Source organism: Mustela nivalis, assembly GCF_964662115.1.
Source record: "Mustela nivalis genome assembly, chromosome: 7".
NCBI lineage: Eukaryota > Metazoa > Chordata > Mammalia > Carnivora > Mustelidae > Mustela > Mustela nivalis.
The window spans coordinates 138,006,798-138,030,571 of NC_139026.1; the positions used below are offsets into that span (position 1 = coordinate 138,006,798).

Sequence of the window (23,774 nt, forward strand, 5' to 3'; positions counted from 1 at the left end):
GTGAACGGCCTTAAAAGTGGGTCTTTCCCCAGTTGAGTTTTCACATGAGATCACAGCCCTGGCCAAAACCCTCCCTCGCAGCTTTGTGAGAGATCCTGAAACGCAAGCCTTCGGATTCCTGACCCAGAGTGTTTGTTGCTTGAGGCTGCTAAAGTCTGGGGTAATTTGTTACACAAAAACAGGTTGAAGAGTAGGGAAGAAACACACCCAAGACATTTTTTCTCCCCCTGAATCCTAAGTCAAAATGGCTATAGAGAAATGCATGGCTGAAATTCGAACATGATGACAGATGTGGCATCAGTGAAAGTCATTTGACTTTTGATTTCAAGGTTAACTATTCAGAAGAAAATAGCGTTCAATTCCCACCATCCCAACAGAATAAATGGAGGAGATAATTAGTTGTTGCTTGCTTCGTGTCACTTGCTTGTTTTATGTAGCTGTTTTGGGCAGATGGAAAGTGAGTCTAGCATCCAAGTGCAGTGTTAGCATTAATGAATTCCCAAAATATTCTTTTTTTTTTTTTTTTTCTGGGGTAGATTTACTTTATAACTACCACCACTGCCAACCAAAAATTAAATCAATAAATCAGGATGAGGAAATTGTCAGGAGCTAGGAGTCCTGCTAGAAGAAAGCAAGTGTTTATGGGGTGAATTCCCACAGCCCTGTGTAACCAGCCGGCCCCCCCACCCCCATTCCAGGCCCATGGGGGGCCTAGAGAGAGAGAGAGAGAGAGGCAGTCGCAGACCTGAGGGCATGGAAACACTTCTGGGCCCGTGTGGGCTTTAGTGTCTTTGAGGCCCATTCTCCACTACTCAGGAAAGGGGGAAAAACTCTTTTTGCTTGTGTTTCTGTTTCTGGCAAGGCATAAGTACTTCCAACTTATTAACTCTTTGCTAATACTGTCAAACTGTGCACGCTTGATAGTGCTTTCCCACGTGCCTCTTTTTTTTTTTTTTTTCTTTTTCTGGTGTGATCTATCTACAGCAACATCCCTCGTGCCCCAGAGAAAGGGACACAAGAGCAGGCCTGGACTATCAGTGATGAAGTTAACACAGTTGTCACAGTGGGAGAGGGCTGCCTGGTAGAGAAATGGCCCTTCGAGGTTTTTTACACGTTTGCTGAATCAAGGGACAATCGGGATTGTCGCTTCGAAAGAGCCACATGATCCAAATCAGCAAATAAACAAAACAAAACAAAAATAACCCAACAATGAAACAGAACCACTTATTTTTGGAAGGAGCTCCTCCCTCCAGACCTCCTCCCAACAGACGTATGTACCATCCACACGTATGAACATATTCCCATCCATGCTTGGGATGGGATGCAGAAAAACACTCTCGGGTGATAACAGTCTACCCCCATAATGAGAAGTAACACAACAATAATTCCAGGCAATACATGCTCTTTCTAGACATTCCTACACTGAGCGTCATGTATTTGAAACATCTGTGTGATTTACTGAATCTTGTACTCTTCGTTCAAATTTGTCAGTAGAATGTAAACAAAACCATTTGTGTTGTACTAACATCTTGCTATCTGGAAACATCCAGGTAAGCAAAGTAACATTTCTGTTGTTGTCTAGAGGCCAGACGTTTGCTGTCCCAGCCCTTCTTCCCACAACCAAGAAGCCAGTCACTTCCCTGTTTTCTAGTCTAAGGCTTAGCACGGATAGTGCACACCGCAAGCTCGTCAATGATTCACTAATCACTAGAAACTGACTGGAATGTTGGAAGTTCATATACAGTAGAAAATCAAAGATGAACATATGCTTAACCTTTTGAAAAATGATGTGGATATAACCTAACCCTGGATGTTTAAGGAGGAAGTCCCCTAGAGCCAGCCCCTCGAGTTGAGGGGGTAGATGCGTAGGGCTATCTGCTCTCATGCCTACCCTGGCTTTCCTTGGCCTGTCTCTACATGCATAATAAATCTGGCAAGCACAGAATGTAGATATGAGCTTGGGGACCTAAGTCAGAAGTAAAACATCATAAAAAAAACAAAAACAAAAACAAAAACAAAAAAAGAAAATAACAACTTTGTGGGATACCAGTGGGGTTAAGTGCCCCACTCCTGTTTTCAGTTCAGGTTGTGATCCCAGGGTCCCAGGATCAGGTCCCGCACTGGGCTCTGTGATCAGCATGGAGTCTGTTTGGGATTCTGTCCCTGTCCCTCTGCTCCTTCCCCCTACTCATGCACCCGCTCTCTCACTCTCTCTCTCTCTCTCTCTCTCTCTCTCTCTCTCAAAATAAATAAATAAATAAATAAAATCTTAAGAAAACAAAAACCAAAAAACCTCTCTGAAATCTTTGATGTAGCGACACTGTTGGCGAATGTATAGCCAATGCTGGCATTTCCGAATCTGAGTCATTCATTTTTTTTCCCTCCCCTCCCCTCCCCTTCTTCCTTCTTTCGTTCACTAAATAAATATTCATTAAGCACCTGTTGGGTTCCAGGCGCTGTAATCAGTGCTGGGAATATAACAGTGATGCCTTGATAAGATACTGCCCATGCCCTGCTTTAATGCCCTGCGTTTGCCTGGTGGGTCCCCTGCAGATCCCTTCCCCAGAAGCCTGTGAATTTCTGCTTCTTTCTGTCTTTCAGGGAGTGAAAGAGCTATTTTCCTGGACTTTGGAGTGTTTGGCCCGAGCATGGGGAAGAGGAAGTGCCCAAGAGTGAGGCTCTCAGAGGATCATCGACCACTGAAGGATAAGCCATTATGGGAGATAGCCCAGCTGGCTTACCTCTCAGTAGGACAGTGTCCCCAGGGTGCCCGCTGTGCTGGGATCCCCGTTACCTGGGCAGTCCCCCACTCATGAGCGTATGTTTACTGGTTGTCCTCCCTTCCAGCATTACTTTCCCACTCCCTCCTGTCCCTGGACTCCGATCTTTGACTCAGGATTAGTTTTGGGGGAAACTCTTTGACCGGACCAACTCACTGGGGGGGGGGCACAGAAAAGTTACCAAATTGCCACAATACTCCTATTTTTTTTTTTTTCCCCAAGTAGGAAAATAGCAGAATGCTAAACTAATTCAAATTCAGAATCCTCTACAGTTAAGCTGCCTGGTAGGTTTGCAATGGTATTTTTAACATATCCCTAAGTGTTGTGAAAATCCATAAAGTATTCATTCAAGTGAAATGTGAAGGACACAGAAAACACAGGCATATTCTCTGAAAGAATTACCATGTGACTGGCATTTTTCATTCTCTAAACTTAAAGATAATCCTGTGGCATTTGGGTCTTTGGACTGGCTGTACTACTCAGCTTTTTGTGAAAGCTAAAAAAACATTTCCTATTCTGCAAAACAGCATTAGACCCTGAACCAAACCAATTCTTCTTGGTAAACTTTACTCGAATGCTATTTTTTTTTTTTTTTTTAATCAACGTCACATGCCTATTAGAAAACAAAGAACAGCTGGCTTTTCACTAAAGCGATTATTTTTCGTTCCTGAATTCTGAATATTCAGTGTTACCTGTCTCTCTCCTTCCTCTTGAGTCATTGCAAATTAGATCGCTATATTCAAGACACCTCAGTTTACTTAGGTAAAGGGGACAGGATGAATAGGAAATAGAAGGAGAAAGAGAAGCAATATTATTTCTCTAATACTTTTCAGCTTCATATGGAATGAATAAACCAAAGACAATTTTAACATCTGCATAGTCTATAAATGTCAGTTTCCAGAAATCAGCTCCACAGCCCATGAATTGACGACAGTGGTGATTCCTGAATATAGATATATATTTTCATGCTGCCATGCCACCTAGACTTATATGTCTACAGTCCCTGTACAGAATGGGAACTCAATTACTTGACATAAATAAAACTTCATATTTGCAAAATAAAAACTTTCTAATAGCAAACTTCTGGTCTCTCCTCTGATGATAGCTTACTTGTCATAAACTCAGAATTGAAAGTCAGATCTTGATTGATACTGTATCCTAAACTCATACAGGCTTGATAATAGAACACCACCTTTATTTCATTCTTTTCAATCTGCAGGCTTCTACAGTGGTTTTATTACTCAGAGTTCTTCAGTGGTTTTATTACTCAGAGTTTGAAAAGAAATTACTCCTGCAGTGGCAGTTTCCAAAACGCTTTGTAGTGTCTTCTCAAAAAGTAAATAGTGACAAGCCAACCACAGATAAGGTAGAACAGTATGATTAAAAGCATCCTTTCTTGAAGGCTTGGATTAGAATTGGTAAGTGACTATTGCTTGTTTCAAACAAGATGTGGCTGGCGGGTCCATGGTCCCTTGCTGCTGACACGGAATCCTTAGAACTCCCGTGGGAACTTGCTAGAAATGCAAAAGGTCAGGTCTCACCACAAGCCAACTGGATCAGAATATGCATTTCAGTGAAACCCTCGGGTGATTTACATGTGCACTCAAATTGGAGAAACACTGTTGTACAACATGACATAACACGGTATAAATGGAAACACTGAAAATGAAGTTTTTGTCCCCAGGGTCTAGGAGGGGAACGGGCCAGAAGTTACCAGAGAAGTGTGGCAGTGGGGGGAGGTCCAGAAAAACCAGAAAGTCAAGGGGTTTCTCAGTCTATGGCCCCCGAACAAGCCTTAGTGATACCTGGAGTCCATCCACACTAAGCATTGTCCAGCAAACCCAAATTGTGTGGGCATGAGGACTTCCTTTGGACTCTCTGAAGCTCTATTCATCTGTTGAACAAGGAGATGACACAGAGTGACTCCATCTAGCTCTCAAGTCCTATCATTCAACAGACAGAAAAGCAACAAGTTGGGAGATACAGTGCGGGGGTCGGGGGAGGAGACCGTTCACACAACACAAGGACATTTTCACAATTCTTGTGCAGATTACTTTCTGATCTCTGGGCAATTTCTACATTAAAATGGGATTATTGTTTCACTGAGTAACTTTTTTTTTTTTTAAGGTAAAACATTTATTTGTGGCGAGTTTATTTTTGTATTGAGTGAGAGAAATCATTTCTTCACCCTTGCTTCTTCTAAAGGTCTTACTGCTTCTTTCTGCTCTCTGGAAGTCAAGTACGCTGCACACAAGCATCAGAGAAGGGAGAGAATCCAGCCAGAGGTGGAGAGGAAGAGAGAAGAGTGAAGTATGACAGCACTGTCTGCGGTCACTGGGCTGAGAAGTCATGGTGCCCACGCTGACGTCATCGTGCACTCCAGACCTCGGTTCTTTTATGGGGTCTCACTTCCCAATTCTAAAGTAATGCAGTCACCCCCGCCCCCACCCCTTATCCACAGGAGACACATTCCAAGACCCCCAGTGGACGCCTGAATCCTTGGCTAGTCTCAACCCCATATACCCTGTGTTTTTTTTTTTTTCCCATACAAACACACCTATGATGAAGTTCAATTCACACATCGGGCACAGAAAGAGATGAACAATAGTAACTAACAACAAAATAGAATAACCGTAATAAGACATGGTAATAAAAGTTACGTGGATGTGGTCTCTCCACATATTGTATTGCACTGTACTCCCCCTAACTCTGTGCAATGCCGTGAGATGATAAGACACCTGTCTGATGAGCTGAAGACAGGTGAATGACATAGGCATTTTGACAGCGTGAAGTTATGATCCCCCTTCTTGGCCAAAAGGAAGCTTATCTGCTTCTGGGTGTGGTTGACCTAAATCCATGGAAAGTGACACCACAGAGAAGGGGACTACTGCCCTGTCCTCTACTGTAGCTAGAACAGGAACATCGTGTTTCAATCGACACAAGCATCCCCGTATGATGTATGAATGGGTGTACACACTGACAAGCAAAATTTAAAATCTACATGACTCAACAGCCCTTGGGCTGTACACTACCAGGTAGCCTCTTTGGGACCGATTTCCCCTTCACCGCGATACCAAAAGTTGTCCGGAGGCATCTCCAAACGAATCTCTGCTCTTTTACAGGAAACGGTAATATTTAGGCGACGCCACGGCGAGCTTACAAAATTAGCAGCAAAAACATTGCACTACTTTTGGGTTTCAAATCACCGTGATATTCAAGAGAAACTCTTGCATCATGGACGTTGAACTTGGATTAGACTTTCTCAACTGAACCCTGTCAGCTGCCAGAGCGTCAGGCAAGAACCCAGAAAAGATAAAACTCCAGTCAGGATGGAATTAGCCAAGCAGTACCAGGCCAAGGCCAAACGAGAACAGGAGGCATGCACCGTTCTGTCGCCAACAGAACCCCCTGAACAGTGTCACGTACCCGATTTTTGCGGTGAATGTTAGGAACAAGATGGCACATAAGGTGGGTGTTTAAAAGGAAAGCGTAGTTGAATATGTAAGGCACCCCAGAAAACTTTTCGCTTTATTCCCCTGAGAACTTGCCAGAATGAACTAGAAACCATTCAGTATTACACTGTCTCTGCCTCGACATTACTTGTCCTCGAGGACTCCCTGTCAAACTTGAATCTTGCCTCACTTGGCAAGGGGCACCCCACTGTGAAAGACAATGGCAAATCCCCTTTGTGTATACGCAGTGACAATGAAACTTTCTTGCAAACAGCTCCCGAGGCCACCAGAAACGTTCCTCTGGATATCTGGCCTGATCTCAAACTCAACAGAAAACAACCCTCTTTGTAACCCCGCATTTCCGAGCAAACACTAATTCCAGACCTCCCTGGGTTTTGTGGGTGATACCAGAACATTCCCAACCTGGAAACCTGATCATTGTTTGGACTGCTCTCTCCTTCACTGCCTGGGTTTAAGCAAGTCACACTGATGTGTTTTCCCCAATATTTTCTGTAATCAACTGTTGCTTTTTTCTTTCTGTGGAGACCAGTCTAGTTCATACATTTATTATCCTCATTAGAGCGATTTAGAAAACACCCATTTACTCATTAACTCATTTGGCGCATATCTGAGTCCCTACTATGTGCTGTGGGCACTGTATTAGGGGTTCAAGGATAAAAAGATGAGCAACATGGACATGGTCTTCGTCCTTGGGGAGCTCACAGGCTGTTGGAGCTCCTCCCATTGAAATAACATTTTGCAGGACACCATCAGGTCACCTTACGAACACATTCTGAAACATATACTCATCGTGCACAAATGCCGACTGAAAACAAAGCAAACCAAAAGCAAAACTCTTCCCATCATTTTAAAGCTTGCAAGCTGGCTTCCACCTGCTTCTCTAATCCCCTATTTTACTATTTTCTCAACAAACCGTCAGGCTGAAAGCAGCCGGCCCAATCTCCGTTTCGGGACACTTCCTATTTCTTATTCTTTGCTTTGTTATTGCTGTTTCTTTTCCCAGAAGATCTACACCCTCCATCATGATATTTTTTGACTGTCATACAAAAAAATGGCATGTCTCCCTTCTGAACTTAAATATTTGGTCAATTTACATAACACTTACGGTATTCAATAAAAATGTTCCTGACTTCTCACGGGACAGACTCCACTCGGAACTAAGGATCTGGGGAAGAGCATTCTTTCTCCTACTAGGATTCACATTTCCACCTTTCAAGTCTTCTGGTTCTTAAAGGCAGGGATCATAGTACCTTGCAACCTCCATAGGGCCTTACGTATTTCCTTGTTCATAGGGGTGAATCAATGATGCAGCTAGCAATAATGATATTGTTAGTACCAACAGGGGCATTTTAAAATTTCACTATTTTTTATGTCAATAATCATCTTCATTATTCATTAAATATTTTTTTTAATGGCGAACTATCCACAGAAACCTAATTTCATGTAAAGCCTAATTTGGGGATGAAGTCCCTTTACTGTGGAGGGGGAACTTGGTGCGCTCTAATGAATTATGAGCCATCGGATGTCAGTCTTGTAGATTCTAGTTCCATCGATCTGAATCTGGGTGAGGAAGGGTCTCGAATATTGTATCCTAGTGGTAAAGTAGAAGTTCCAGTATTCATGCTTCCCATGGGGTTCCCCAAGGGATTCTCTTTAGAATTCCTCCTGTAGCTCAGCCTTACTCTTTAAAGTTACATCTCTCTTCCCCTAAAAAAAGCATGAAAAGGAGAGAGTTAAGGATGAAGGGTCTGGCTAAATGGTGAATTTATTTTCTCTGTTGGCTTGTGTCACTGCTCCAGTTTGGTTTTATATAGTGTTATGGGAGTTTAATGTTGCTTATTTGAAAAATGGAAGCAACAGAGGATGCTTGAGTGGTTTGGACCCAAAAGGAAATCTGTACTTTTGCCAGAAAAAAAGGAAAAGGGAAATCCTAACAGGCACATTTACAAAATCTAACTGGAAAAGGAAGGTTCATGAGGTTTAAAAAAAGGTATGTATACGTAAAGGTGAATTTTATTGATTTATAGACCACTGGTAGCTTGGAAAGTCCAAACCTCAGTGGAGGCTCGTGTTTCCGAAGATGCAAAAACCAAGCCAGCTCTGAACAGGGAGAGCAACTCTCCCACCTGGTGTTTTGTCAAAGCTCAGCAGACAGCCAAATCCAGAACCCTTCAGGGAAGCGAGAACAACTTTTTCTCCCCGCGAGTACACTTCCTATGACAAAGTGGTATTAAGTAAATCTGAGAAAATCGTATTTAACCCATCCTTGTATCTTGGTGATGTCCCTTTAAATGCAAAAGAAAATGAATGATGGAAGATTAGGAAACAGAATTATTTATCCAAGAGGCTGCAATAGCTCTGTGAATGCTGGGGCCAGGAGTTCTTCTTATTCTGCTGTGGCTTACCTTCCTGCCTGCTGTGTGTGTGTGCGCGTGTGTGTGTGTGTGTGTATGCAAGTGTGTGTGCGTGTGTGTGTGTGTGTGTATGCAAGTGTGTGTGCGTGCATGTGTGTGTGCGTATGTGTGTGTGTGTGCGTGCGTGTGTAGCTCTCCTTCAGTCTCAGGAAGTGGAACTCTGACATAGCAAATAAGAATTCTAATTACAAAATTACATCTTCCATGGAAACGTTTGCTACCCCTTTGCTCTGGAAGCTCTAAAGATAGGGATGCTTCCACAAACAGAATGAATGTAAGCCCCAGTTCTCAATGGGGACAAATTCAGGAAACGGCAGGTTTTATCTTAAAAAAGTTCAACCGATACACAAAAGCTCTCGTGCGTGCCGATAATGGAATTATCAAATTGGGATAAATGTGCTTTTAAGAATTTTTATTTTGATCATTTATTTCAGGTTAACACTTGTGGATAATATAGCTTTGAGTTACAGAGCAGATAAGGAAAATGTAAAAAAAAAAAAAAATTAGGGCAGGCCTTTATTAAAATTTTAAAGTATGCCTTTGCCATACTCTTATAAAGAGCCAAATAGGGTATCAAAATCTCTGGAGATCACCAGTATAATTTCTTTATCATGTTCCATTTAAAATTTAATTATGCAGTCTACAACAAGAAGAATCTGAGCTGTTTAAATAGGTCATGCAGTGACTAACTTAACAGTATTCTAAAGTTTTCCTTGTAAAGATCATTCTTTTGATAGTCTGTTACACATCAGAGCTCTATATTATAAAACAAGTGCAATTTAATTCAGTCACTACGGGCTCATATACATCTGTAAAGAATGAAATATTTTGATTTAGGTAATTTAGAGAAGTGATGAAACGCATGTTTCTGGAAGAGATGCCCAGGTTGGATGGCCAGTGTCTTCATACATACTGTCTTTGGGTAATCATTATTTCCATGCAGGATAGAAAGGTCAAGGGAATCCTTTATTTAATGTTTGGGGCATTTTGCTTTATTATGTTTCCTTTATTTCCATAATCATTTGTAGCAAGACAAAAACTTCGGCCACGGAATAATTAACCTATGACTTAGAGGTGCAGATGGCCTCTGGCTTGCTTCTCCATTCTCCACCTCAAATTTCACCCCGCATGCAACTCTAATTTCTTTATAATAAAATAACAAATTTAACACTGCGTTGACCACCTTATAAGTATCACTTCATTTCATTCTCAGGACTATTGGTCTTATCCCCATTTTACAGAGAGAGACCATGAGGCACACAGAGGGGTAGACATTCATCCAAGATCACAGAACTAGTAAATGGCCAAACATGACTTGAGCAGGGGCAGGAGTTTGGCTCCAGAGCAAATGTGAAAAACCACTTCACTAGGCTGCTTCTTACAATACAAAAGGGACCTTGTCTTAGATATGGACAGTGCTCAAATGTTGATGAAAATAATTAGCATAAATCCATTTTGAATAGACCACGGTAATAGCTACCATGTATTGATTATTTTCTGTGTGCCAGACACTGAGCTAAACTGATTATATGCTTTATCTTCTCACACTGACACTTTGAGATAGGTATCATAATTTTTCCAAATTTACAAATGAAAAACTGAGACAGGTATTAACGAACCTGCTCAAGGTCACACAATTAAGAAACAGCAGACACAAGACTCAAGCACATCTAAAGCCCAACCTTCTAAGCTCTATGCTAACACAAACTCAACAGCAAGGGCTCCAAACAGCATAGTAACAGTGAAATTTAGGTTAGTAACTTCTCAGCCATTAAAATGAATGTTTCTGGGTGCCAAGTGTTTAAAGCAGTGAGCAACACGTGTAGGGTAAGAGAAGACAGAAATCATATATCTGGTCTACCGCTGGTTCTCGGGAGAAGCCTTCTTCAGTGCTTTCTTGCTCCCTTCCTATGACCCCCCAAGTCCCCGAATCTATGTGTGTTAAAGCCCCAACCCCTAATGTGATGTAATTAGGAGGCGGGGCCTTAGCGAGGGAATTATATTTAGATGAGGTCATGAAGGTGGGGTCTAAATGTGCGATTAGAACCCTTAGAAGAGACACCAGCGAGCTTTCTCTTTCCCTCCCTCTCAGTCATAAGAGGATACGACAATAAGGCAGCCATCTGCAAACCTTGGGTCAGGTCCTCACCCAGACACTGAGTACTGAATTGGCCAGCCCCTTGGTCTTGGACCTCCCAGCTTCCAGAACCTTGAAAAGAAATGTTGTTTAAGCCATCAGTCCGTGCTATGGTATTTTATTATAGCAGCCAGAGCTGACTAAGATTCTAACTCAAACTTTCATGCATTCATTCGAACCTTTATTCACTCAAATGGTCAAAGACTGATGAAAATATTTTGTTCAGGCAGTGCTAGGCACTGAGGATAAATAATGAATAATAATGGGATCTCTTAGTGGAGAAGGTGTCTAAGTCTTCCATTAAACTGCAGTGTCGGATGGCACAAATGCTAGGATAGGAGTTAGTACCCAGGGCTTTGGAAATTAACAGAAAGCGCATACAACCTTTCAGGACAAAGAAGCCGTCATAGAAGAAATGGCATCTAAGATGTGTGGCTTCTTTTTGATTGTTCGCTAGGTAGTGAATCTGACAGGGAGGTTTCTGAGGATTGTAAGGTCTTGGAGTATAATGGCGTCTTCTGTGGGGAATTTTAATTCCTTTTTTCCCGCCAAATCCATTCTATTAATTTGCCCAAGTTGCTCTTTAAAAACATTTGAGAACGTTCTCTGGATGAACAGTATCAAAGAGAATAACAGCTCCTCAGACTGGTGTCTAAACCCCTCACATCAACCAGTCATACCCTAAATTCCTCTTCCCACCTCCGCACACTATCCAACAGTAAGGCACCACTTCCTGTTCCCTGCATGCCATCCCTGGGCCTCTGTGATGACTTTCCCTCTGTGTGGAGCGCACGGCCCTCTCTACCACCACACGCTCCATCCTGACCCATCTTCTCAAGTCATGCTCAGGTTGATTCAGGATGCCGTAGGATGCCTCCTTGTTTCCTCCAATCAGAAGTGCCTCATCTTATTGCTGAAAGCCCTTAGTGCCTTTTGTTTGTTTATCTAAGTTGTCTTATCTATCTTATGGCATTAAACATTTTCCACCCAGCACTCTGATGAGCTGTACCTGCTACACCAGACTAAACTACTTCAGGGGAAGAGACAGTGTTGTTTGTTTTCTACCAAAGAGCCTACAACTATCCTTGGCATATAGTACTTGATTAGAATCAATGATAGATTTTTTTGAATGTTCAACTGCACCAGGTTTGGGTCCCAGGAGAGTTGGGGGAATTATTCTTTCTTAGGGATTATTAAAAGACATGAAATGTTCATCAGTTCCAGATTACTTAGTAAGAGGTTGGCTTGGAAATACCCAAATCTTTTTCCCTCCTACTTTCCTTACTCCCCAGCCCCTGGAAAACAATTTTCTACTCTCTGTGTCTATGAGTTTCATTTATTCATTTGTTTGTTTTGTTTTTTTAGAGTCCGCAAATAAGGGATACGATGCAGTATTTGCCTTTCTCTGGTCTATTTCACTTAACATAATGTCCTCCGTATCCATTCATGTTACAAATGGCAGAACTCCTTCTTTCTCAGTGACGAATAATGTTCTAGTGTATGTATGTATCTATGTAAGTATACATGTAGACACATCTTCTTTATCCACTCTTCTGTTGACAGACATTTAGGTTATTTCCATATCTTGCCTATTTTGAATAAAGCTATACTGAATATTGGAGTGTAGATATCTTTTCAAGATCCTGTTTTCATTTATATTCGGAAATGAGACTGCTGGATCACATGGTAGTTCGATCTTTACTTTTTAGGGAGAACTCCATACTGTTTTCCACAGCGGCTACATCAATTTATACTCCCACCTACAGTTCACTAGGCTTCTCTTTCCTCCACATGCTCCCCAACATCTGTTATCCCTGGTCTTTTGGATGATAGCCATTGCAACAGGTGTGAGGAGATATCTCATTGTGGTCCTGATTTACATTTCCCTGATGATTAGTAATGCTGAGCTCCTTTTCATGTACCTGTTGATCACCTGTAAGTCTACTTTGGCAAAACATTTACTCAGGTGCCCTGACCAGATTCTAATTGTATTGTTTGTATTTTTGCTATTGATTTGTGTGAGTTCTTTATATATGCTGGATATTAAGCCCTTATCAGATGTATGATTTGCAAATATTTACTCCTGTTCCGTAGGCTGCCTCTTCATTTTGTTGATGTTTCCTTCGTTGTGCAGAAGCTCTGTAATTTGATATATGGTCCCACTTGTTAATTTTTGGTTTTGTTGCCCTTCTTTTGGTGTTACCAACATTTTTATCTTCTAATTTCTAAAGAAGATCACATTTCATTTTGAAGACAACAAGAAATAGGAGATTCTTTTACTTACCAAAGCCTTCCATGGGGCAAAGACATTGAACTTAAAACCCAGTGCCATGACTGAGAAATATGGCCAATCAGAAAGTTTAGTCTTGTTCTTTTACTACATGGAATCTGTTCAGTTCAAATTCCAAATAACAAAGATCAACGGAAGACTAAAATTCCATAGGTGAAACTGTAATATAATGACTTTTATCTCTGATAGTGACATAAACAAGCATTCTGTCTTCTTGGTAGAGGATCTCAACTAATAATCCTATGGCATATGCTGGCACTTCTAGAAATCGGGGGTTCATATTTGATATTTATATTCCATAATCACCGCAGAGAAGGCATAGACAAAAGATGAAGTTGTTGGATTAAAATATAAGAAAAAAGTCCAAGTTTTTCTTTCATGATTTTCATCTTTGGCCCCTGACTCCAACAGCTAAAATCTCATAAAACATGGCCTCAGAGTTACATACTTAATTATTTCAAGCTTTGTTTATTAATTATCCTCAATGAGCATCCTGACCTCTCGTTGTTGTGCTATAAGAACTATTGTAGCCCTTCAGCTACTTCTACTAAGATCTATTATTCCATTGCTTTATTTTCCATAATATTTAGTTTATATAAGGAAAGTGTACTATGTCAGCAAAGAATTAAAATGCTTTCCCTTTGTCAAAAATAGCCACTAATAGTACAGGATTGTGCTAAAACCTCCATTAATATAAACCTTGCATATACCTTTATTCTGCTATCCAAAATCAAGGGCTAACTCTGTTTAAGCATCATTTATATTAAAACCCCCGCTGGCCATCACTAATTTAGTGCCTCCTTTCTATTCGAATAGTTGGGTGTTTTACCATAATTTAATTAAAACACCTACCTAAACACTCTTCACCATTAAAAAGGATCTTGGAAGACAAGCTTGTCATGGAAAACAAAACAAAACAAAAAACAACCAACTGTTCAGAATGCTAAATTGTTCTTTGCTACAGCAAAATAAAGGCGGGGAGTCACCTGTGAGACTGAAAATGATCATTTTCACAGTTCAGGAACGTGCAGCCTACATTCCATTTCTAGGACACTTCCAGACAAAGAGGACAGCATGAATAGTACGTGTAGCCAGTTTAAATATTTGTTTTAATCCCCACGAGATCATTGGTTTTAATATGTATAATATAATTACAATGCTTAGCGTGCATTGCTCATATAATCTAATTTTTTCTGGTGACATATTATTCCCGGGCTTTAATTTCAGCAATGGCAAGAACTCAAAAACACATTTAGGTTATCATTAGTAACGAAAAACAACCCTGGTACCTGTTCGAGCACCTTATGCACATATCACATTTCAACTTCAAAGCATTTTTAACTACCAAGACACAACCCACTGCTACGCGATTTGTACATTTTCACAGAATATCATCAACCAGCGGCCATCCACTTGAAATTAATGCCATGTAAAGCAATTAAAGTTGAAATTCTCCACCCTGGTGCAATATTTGTAAATGGCCTCGCAGAAAATCTCAAGACAGTCAAAGCAGATGAAAACCAAACCATAAAACTGTTTCCAAACGCCACTGTCTTCCTTGCCAGCCCCATATCACTAGTTAGCAATTGCCTGAATCCTCCACTTTTCCTAGATGTCAAAGCATAAGCACATTTTTAGGACGCCAAGGATAAAAAACACAAAGTGTCATGTTCTAGTCATCATTAGCTGACCCACAAACAAAATAACCACAGGTGCCTTGTTCTAAAAAGCACCAAGGTTTTTCCAGGGCTCATTTGCACTTGGCCAGTGACAGACCGGAGAAATGTGCAACAGGGCAGGAAGCTGGAGAACAGACTGAATTCTACAAGACTCTACAAACAAATGAGTGCTAGTGAAAGAAGTAGTTTGCCGCCAGCAGAAGGATTTGTCACCAACCGTATTAACGTTATTTCGTGTTAATGCGAGGAAGAGACATAATTGTCAATGGATGGGTCCCACACTGCCCTGGAGAAAGTAAAACGATACCCGAGACCACATTAGAAGAAGCATAATTGAGGGAGAACTGACATATCATTTCTCACACCCTAATTGTCGTGCGTCACAATGACTGCGAACTCCAGTTACGATGGGATTGTTGTCGTGTTTGTTTTCAACACGATGCAACATTAGAATAGCAACAACCCATGGGAAAAAAAAAATAGGTAGGCTCATTACCAAACTGCAGAAGGGATCGGATCGGATCCTCCCTCGAGTAATAAACCAGCTACAGTGAAAGGTCCTTCGCAGTGAACACGGGCACTGTCTTTTGGTATTCACAATAGAACATGCTACTTAATAGAATTCAGGGTGCACACCGGGTCCCTCAGACATCTGAGTAATTTTTATCTGCGTGATGATAGCTCCATGTGGGTTTCATCTGACAATATGAGGGTGGTCTGCTTCTCAGCGGGTCTAGAAAAGTTGAAAGTCATTCTGCATTCCATTATTTGGGGATTAACTTCCTCACCACAAACGTGGGCAGACCCACAAGTCTCTCTCTCTCTCTCTCTGAAAATGACAAATGCTTAGGTCTTCACTGTGAACTTTCTCCTAGCGAAAGCACAATGAAAACAAACCCAGTGGGGACACACACACCAGAACACACGTCTGCTTCGAACCCTGTGAACCGGCACGCGCTTGAAAAGTTTCTTTGGGATGGTATCCAAAGAATTAAGACATAGAATAATTTAAATATTTGGATCACAGTAAACAGGATTTTTTTTTTGGCAATATTAATCATGAGCCTATAAGCAAAGATTTTCTCTACATAAAAAAAAAAGCAACCAAATGTGCTTATCTCCTGGAACAGATGGTGACGATATGTACTTTCTCCCTATTCCTAGTGCTGTTCATTATCACATTCTGCTGGCTCTTCTTCTTGTTCTCAAGACTCTCATCATTTTCATTTCTAGCAGTTCCCAGGCAATACCCTATGCCCTATTCACTCATTCATAAGTAGTTACGGAGCATCTTTTAAGCGAAGGAAAGATGCGAGGTGCTGTCTATGATGCCCGCTAAAATACCTCTTAAAATACTGTCACTCCCTTTTTTCTTTCTTATAATAAACAGTGGTAATCGTTTTTGATAGCTAGTTGCCTATAATATACATCCTGTTAATCATATCTTATTTCATACAGTGACATGAAATATAAAAAAATATATAAAGCACACGGATCAATGTATATATTGATTTCTTTTCCTGGTGAGATAATAGTACTAAGTATTTGTTTTAATGACAATAAGAAATACAAAAGTATTTATATTATCACCAAAACTATGATGTAAGGTCTTTCACGGAAGCTCCGAATTCTTTCCTAACTCCGTAAGTCATTGGACGCAACACAATAGTAGATATGTGGGAGAAAAATAAAATTCATTTTGCTAATTCCCACGAATATAATAAAGGAAGCAACATGTTTATGGTTCCTGCAGAGAATATAGCATATATATATATCTCCAAATGCATGATATAACTTTTAAAAAATGAGAATGATTTCTCTAAGCCATACATGGACATTTCTCTCATATCTTCTTGGTTACATCTCTTATGTGTGACTCATACACAATTTTTGGCATTTGCATCATGAAATATGAGGTTTTAAAATCTAATGTGAGGAAGAGAAAATTACAAAGGCCTCTCCAAGAAGATACGGTATTTCTTTTGAGGTATATCAGAAATCATGCACAGAATAAGCAAAGCCAACCTGCTTACCTTGGTAGACTTCCCACTAACTCGGTAGTTGTCTCTCTGGAGGAGAAAAAGAAAATATGTATGATTAGCTTATTGTGGTAAATCATAAAAATTTGTTTTATAAAACCATAACACAACATGTCAAGGCATTTTTGTGAGGGAGACAGAATTCAGGATGCACACCAGAAATTTACAATCGACTAACCATATTTCTCATTAATTCCCATAGACATTTCAATGGTTACTTTCAATGATATTTTACACACATGCAAAATATCTATCCCTGCTTTCTGTTTAAAACATTAAAATCTGACAATGTACAACATATACAAAGAAAATGGGAAGGGAAGAAAATCCCCAACCACCTTATAGGTATTTTCCAGTTAAACAAAATGCTTGTATTTCTTTCTCCAAGAATCATTTAGGAACAAGTTTCTTTAAGCATATGTCTTTGTGTAGATGATCTCTGTCACCTGAGGTTCATGAAAGAACATGTACAGCACAAAATCCAATTCTTCCAGTAGCAAATTGCTGTTTTTTTTTTTATTTCTTCATTATAGTGTCCTACCAAGTAGGATTTTTGAAAGCACGCGCTATGATAATTCAAAAGGCATGAAAGACAAGTCACTAATTGAAAGCTTTATAGTGTACTAATAAGAACAACCAGAGACAGATTTCAAAACTTTTTCCTAATTGCAATATCCTATTTTTCAATCAGAGATGCATTCTTGGAAATTTTTTCAGGAAGCAAGGAGTAAGAGGTTGAGACGGAGGCTTAATGATAAAAGTGGAGGTGCGTTAGTAAAGGTGCAATTCTTAGGAACAGTAGTACATAATCTTCTTCAGGTCATACAGTCCCTTTAAGAATCCCATGAAAGATACAAACCCCTTACATAGGATAAAATAGTAAGACACCCGTACATGGGCACCAAAATATGGTGCACAACTACAGAAGGTTTGTGGATCTCCTACAACTACCATGTGTTGACTCATAAGTCCAAATAAAGAACTTCCTCCTCCAGGAATTTTCTCTGGCCCTCCCAGCGTCTAAAACTCTCTCCTACTCCTTGCTAAATGGCTCCTGGGGCAAAATTGCCATCAGTGGAGAACCTTTGCAGTAGAACAACAGAATCGAAGGATCAGTAATTGACCTCTGTTTCAAAACCTTACTGGCTTGAGAAATATTCTCTACTCCCATGGAAAAACATGGCGGCTGAGCCTGGTCAGGAATGCCCATCTCACTGGCTCGTGGCGTCTCCTACTGTCCTGGGCTTGCTGCTTCCTATAGAGCCATACTACCTTAAATTAACGAATGATTTATAAATGAGTGAATTCAGCAGGGCTCCTAGAGAAATAGTCATTCCTATATAACGAGATACTTTTTTAAAGATTGATTGATTGATTTTAGAGAGGGAGTGTGAGCACAAGTAGGGGAAGTAGGGGGAGGGGCAGTGGGAGAGGGAGTGAGAGAATCACAAGCAGATGTGGGGCTCCATCCCAGGACCCAGGAGATCATGACCTGAGCTGAAAGCACAAGTCAGGTGCTTAACTGACTGAGCCACGCAGGTGCCCCAGTAACCAGATTATACGAAACTTCCAGCTTTGATTGCTACAGAAACTAGTTTTTGAGAAAAAGCTTCCATTCCTTTAGCAAGAACCACAGTTGAAAGTTCTGTCTGTGACACTCTTCATTGCTTTTATATGTATTCCTCTTTTCTAAGAATTCCCTGCCTGCAGTAGAAATTTCTCTTTCCCGACAGAATCAGAACTGTGGGTACCCCAGCTATGAGACACCCCTCCCTTTAGTCTTCCTTTATAACATCGATCGCAACAAGCATCTTTTAAATTCTATTTTAGTATTTATTGTTTTGTAACTTGAGGCCAACATTTGTGAGTACTCAATAAATATTTGTTCGATTTGCAAGGAATGAATTAATGAACTCTTCTGACCTTCTTGTTGCCCTGGAGGGTTAGATCTATGTTTTGAGCTTGCTCATAGTAATAACAGCATCCCAGGGTCAAGGTACATTATCTTTCCTTCTTTCTAATCTTTTAACTCTTTATTTTGGCTTTCCAGATTATATGTACTTTAATATTATGAGTCCCCCTTGTATCTTTTTTAAAGATGTTGGACGTACATTATAATATATCCACTTACATCCTACAGTAGAACAGCATTTCTCCGCCTCAACTATAATGATATCTGGGACCAGATATTCCTTTGTCATAAAGGCTGTTCTGTGCATTTAGGATGCTTGGCAGCAGCATTGGCCATTACCTACTAGATACCAGTTGTACGTACCCCCACCCCCCCACTTTGTGACAAATAAAATGTCTCTAGACATTGCTAAATGGCTCCTGGGGCAAAATTGCCATCAGTGGAGAACCTTTGCAGTAGAACAACAGAATTGAAGGATCAGTAATTGACTTCTGTTTCAAAACCTTACTGGCTTGAGAAATATTCTCTACTCCCATGGAAAAACATGGCGGCTGAGCCTGGTCAGGAATGCCCATCTCACTGGCTCGTGGCGTCTCCTAAGTGTGCATGCTAAGAGTAGGCTACGTTTGCTCCACAGCCAGTTTATGTTAGGCAGATTCATTCTTTTTTTCAATTCTAACTAAACAAGGTATAAAACTAATGAAAACGGACTGTGAAAGAGTTCTCATTTCTTTGAAAATGAAGTGATAATCTTTGGAAAGAGTAAAAACAACGAGTAGCTTATGAAAAACTGATCTTGAATTAAGAGTAGGGGCAAGAAAACTATAAATATTGGGGGACAAAAGACATGATTTTCACATGTGTTTTAAGTTCTTGTTCCTCTTCAAAAATAAACTAGAAACAGGTGGTCAGTTATAGGTGTGATATATGCATGAAAGATGGTGCAAGACTCCACTTGGGGGGTCCACGCACTCAAAGTGTCCACCTTACTTTTAGCACAAAAAGGCTATGAAAGAAAGTTCTGCTCTCCACATAGGAAGTACATGCAGGGGAAATTTATATTTTACACAACTGTGTACTCAAAAATTTACATTAGAATTACAGATATCACTTCATGGGAGAAGTAATTTCTTAGTGAACATTCATGAATGTATGAACACAGTTTAAATGATCAGATGTTACCTAAAAACCCAATGATTCCATTGAAGCAGATAGCTGCACGGTTTCAAGAAAGAACACGTTGAGGGAAAGAAGCATTGTATATGAGGATGGTCTCGAAGAGGGAAAGAAGCATCATATCTGACTACGGTAATGCAACTGGGCTCACCAAACAAATGCCGTTTTCGAGATCAGGAAAAACATTAGAGCTTTTAAAGCGACGACCTGTTCATTTTTAACCATTTGCTATTGCTAATAAATAATCTGAATTATTCACATTTTCATGAATTTATACCTTTTGTAAAGAAATCCTTGAGGAAAATGGATTTAGCCTAACATGCTAGGCTTTATCTAGATAACGCTCCATCAAAACTCACTTGAGAGAACTTAACAAAGTATCATACAGAATATTTTGGGGGCAGTGAAACCATTCTGTATATGATACCCTGAAGGCGGACACATGTCCTTATTCGTTTGTCCAAGCTCATAGAATACACAAGGCCAAGAGTGAGCCTTAATGCCAACTATGGAACTCGGGGTGATAATAATGTGTCACTGTAGGTTCATCAATGATATCGATCCTGGTAGGGGACGCTGATAGGGAGGGGAGGCTGTATATTTGTGGGGTCAAGGGGAATATGGGAAATCTCTGTACCTCCCTGTTAATTTTGCTGTGAACCTAAAACTGCATTAAGAAATAAAGACGAGGCTTTTTTCAATGAACTTGCATGGGGCTCTAGCATCCACCACTACTATGACTTTCTGAACATAATTCATCTTCAGCACTAATATCTATCCAACATACTCGGTGAACACTTAGCATATGTGCAACGCACACACCGCGCTGGGTGCTTGAAGAGACACCAAGATGAATTAGATCCTGAATCCTTCTGTCCAACTGTTTATACTCCACTAAGGGATATTATATCAGGTAAAAAGGGATTGGGGGGGCGCCTGGGTGGCTCAGTGGGTTGAGCCGCTGCCTTCGGCTCAGGTCATGATCTCAGGGTCCTGGGATCGAGTCCCACATCGGGCTCTCTGCTCAGCAGGGAGCCTGCTTCCTTCTCTCTCTCTCTCTGCCTGCATCTCAGTGTACTTGTAATTTCTCTCTGTCAAATAAATAAATAAAATCTTTAAAAAAAAAAAGGGATGGGTACTTTTGAATTTTATACTACTGAGAGCTCCTTTAAGCCAAAGACCATGACTTACTTGTTATGTTCAATACTTAGTCCCTAGCAAAACCCAGACACCCAGTATATATGAGAGGAACAGAACCAAGCAACATTTCCATTCGCAGGTAATCTCCATGTCCTACATTCATTTCTTAAAATGCCTGTTGGAATCACAGCAATTGCACTAATTTCCTTTCTTTTGTTACCATTACTAAGATAATCTGATTTCGCGAAGAGAGTAGAATGCTAAAAACTAAGCGAAAACAATGATAACAAAAACAACATAGCACACTTCCGTGTCCCAAGACATAGAGCTGTCCTGGGGGCTAAGAAGGAGACTAAGATGATGGAGGGCACGCGGCAGGTTGCATATCTTTGGGCAATTTCTTCTGCCTCCTGGCTCTCCGAGTCCCAGAATGTAATAACAGTGCTGCCCTCTGATCTAGAGTTGTTGGATCAATCACCAATGTGAACAAACAAGAAATCTCCCTGTAAGTTTGAGGCTGTGCTATAAATTCAATGTTATCAGAGAAAAAAAAAACAACAAAAAAAGAGAGACAAGCACCTTTCAAAAGCAGATGAGTGTCCCGTGGGTATTATACAGTTTTTCTTTTTTTGTAGATTATCTAGCATCCCTTAAAAAAAACAAAAAACAAAAAAACTAACTTTAAGTATGTAAAGCATGTGCCGGTTCACAGTGATGCCAGCTTTTATCATCTGTCTGAAATAGCGTTCTTCCTCATCATGTCCTATCCCTTTCCATTCCTGAACGATGCAAACAGTTCTTTTTTTAGGAAGTGTTGAAGCAAGAACACACCATCCATTTCTGTGAGCTTGCCAGTTTCCAAAATTAGCCGACAACTATAAAACAGAGGACAAGAGCCCCCATGCTAATTGTGTGGCGGCACGATAAATATTTTGAAGACCTGGAACGTTTCTCTCCAACGGTAGGTGCCTTGGATTCTTCTAGAAGTCCCAAGACTTAAAACTGTCAAAATCCATTGTATTTTTATTGCGTGTCCTGCAAATGATTTAACGTTTCGGTCATAGAAGAGGTGAGGTTTTCTTTAATTAAGAGTGAAAGCATGACCTTTCTTTATTTTTACTTATCCATTTATTTTTGTCACCTGGCATGGGGCAAAGGGTGGACATCTAAAGTTGATCTATTTCCCAATACAACAGCCACAAGAAGAGTCACTTAGAAACCTCATTATAGTGGCGCCTGGGTTAAGCCTCTGCCTACGGCTCGGGTCATGATCCCGGGGTCCTGGGATCGAGCCCCGCATCGGGCTGTCTGCTCAGCAGGGAGCCTGCTTCCCCCTGTCTATCTGCCTGCCTCTCTGCCTACTTGTGATCTATCTCTGTCAAATAAATAAATTAAAGAAAAATCTTAAAAAAAAAAAAAAGAGACCTCATTACAAATGAATACATTAATTTGAGACCATTAACTCTTGTCTTACATGGTGAACTTTAGTTACAGGAAATCCGAAAGACATCAGAGATCTCTCTGATGAAGAACGTCCAAAAACACTGCTCATTCCCCTTCATCCAACACTGTTCTCATCTGTCTATCATCTATCGGTCTTCATGTTCTCTTTATTTTGTCCCCTCTTAATTTCTTCCCTTGCACCCCACTCCTAAATTCCTGCTCATGTGATTAAAATTTCTGCTCACGTGTGTGCTGCCACGCATGAGTGTCTGTTACAGACACAAGCAATTAATCCCACAGAAAAACTACGCACACCCACCCAAGCTCACACTTTTTAGACTCTCATTTAATACCAGCCACTACTATAGGACATTTACGTGAACCGACTCCGTCCACGCTTACAAAAGCTTCAAGCAGTCATCGCTATGATTTAAACACAATAGAGATGAGAAAAATGAGGCAGGAAAATGTAAGTCGCTTCTTAGAGCCATGTGGCGAGTGACAGGGTCAGGATCCGAATCCAGGAATGCTGGTCTCAGAGTCCATGCTTTTGAACAGGATGTGATATTGCTACACAATATTTACAAGCTACAAAATATATGTGTATATACATATATGTATACATAGGTGTGTATACATACATACATTTTTTTTTCTCTTTTTTTCCTTCCTTTTTTTTTTTTTTTTCTTGCAGGAGGGGACCAGCCCAAAGACAGGGGTAGAGGCAAACCTATAGAATCGGTTGGAAGGGCAGTGGCAGGACCGGAGGGAAGGCAGGTAGGAAAGAAAGCCAGCCGAGGTGGCCTGGTGACGGAGGTCCCATTGAAGCCACCATGTCAGCAGCCTGAAGGGGAGGAGCGGGGGGTCTCAGCAGCTGAAAGGGGCCGAGTTGGCGGCAGGGTGAGGAAGAGCCAGTCTCATCGGAGACCTGCAGGCTGCCCAGGCCTGTACCGGGGGCACAGGGCAGGCTCAGGGCTCCCGCAAAGCCCCTTTGTGGACAGCACAGGAGGGACGGGCCCAGGAGCGCAGGCCCGGAAAGAGGGTGGACGCTGGGCCGGGGTTCTCAGGGGAGCCGGGCAGCAGGTAACAAAGAGCGAGCCCCCCTATCAGCAGCTTTACCATGGAGGGGGGCGAGAGAGACCAAAACCAAGTGAGCGCGTGGGAACTGATGACACGTTCCGCAGCAGGGGTGCTGGAGAAGGAAGGAGCGCGACAGGCGCAGAGGGACACGGGCATCATCTACAGGGCGGCCGGAAGGGCCCTCTGGGGGGAGACCGAGGGAGCGCGCTGG

The 23,774-nt window shown here is 41.1% G+C and overlaps 1 protein-coding gene across 4 annotated transcripts in view; it reads right to left on the minus strand.

Moving 5' to 3' along the window:
* The window catches only part of CELF2 (CUGBP Elav-like family member 2), an 815,373-nt gene that overhangs the window by 375,830 nt on the left and 415,769 nt on the right, over window positions 1-23,774 (minus strand). For 2 of the 4 annotated variants that reach the window (XM_082738883.1, XM_082738882.1), the window contains one exon: window positions 16,807-16,842. The gene's annotated coding sequence lies outside the window, so the exon portion shown is untranslated. Of the gene's footprint in view, window positions 1-16,806; window positions 16,843-23,774 lie in introns of those variants that run through there. The other 2 variants (XM_082738909.1, XM_082738908.1) reach the window with 1 other exon arrangement.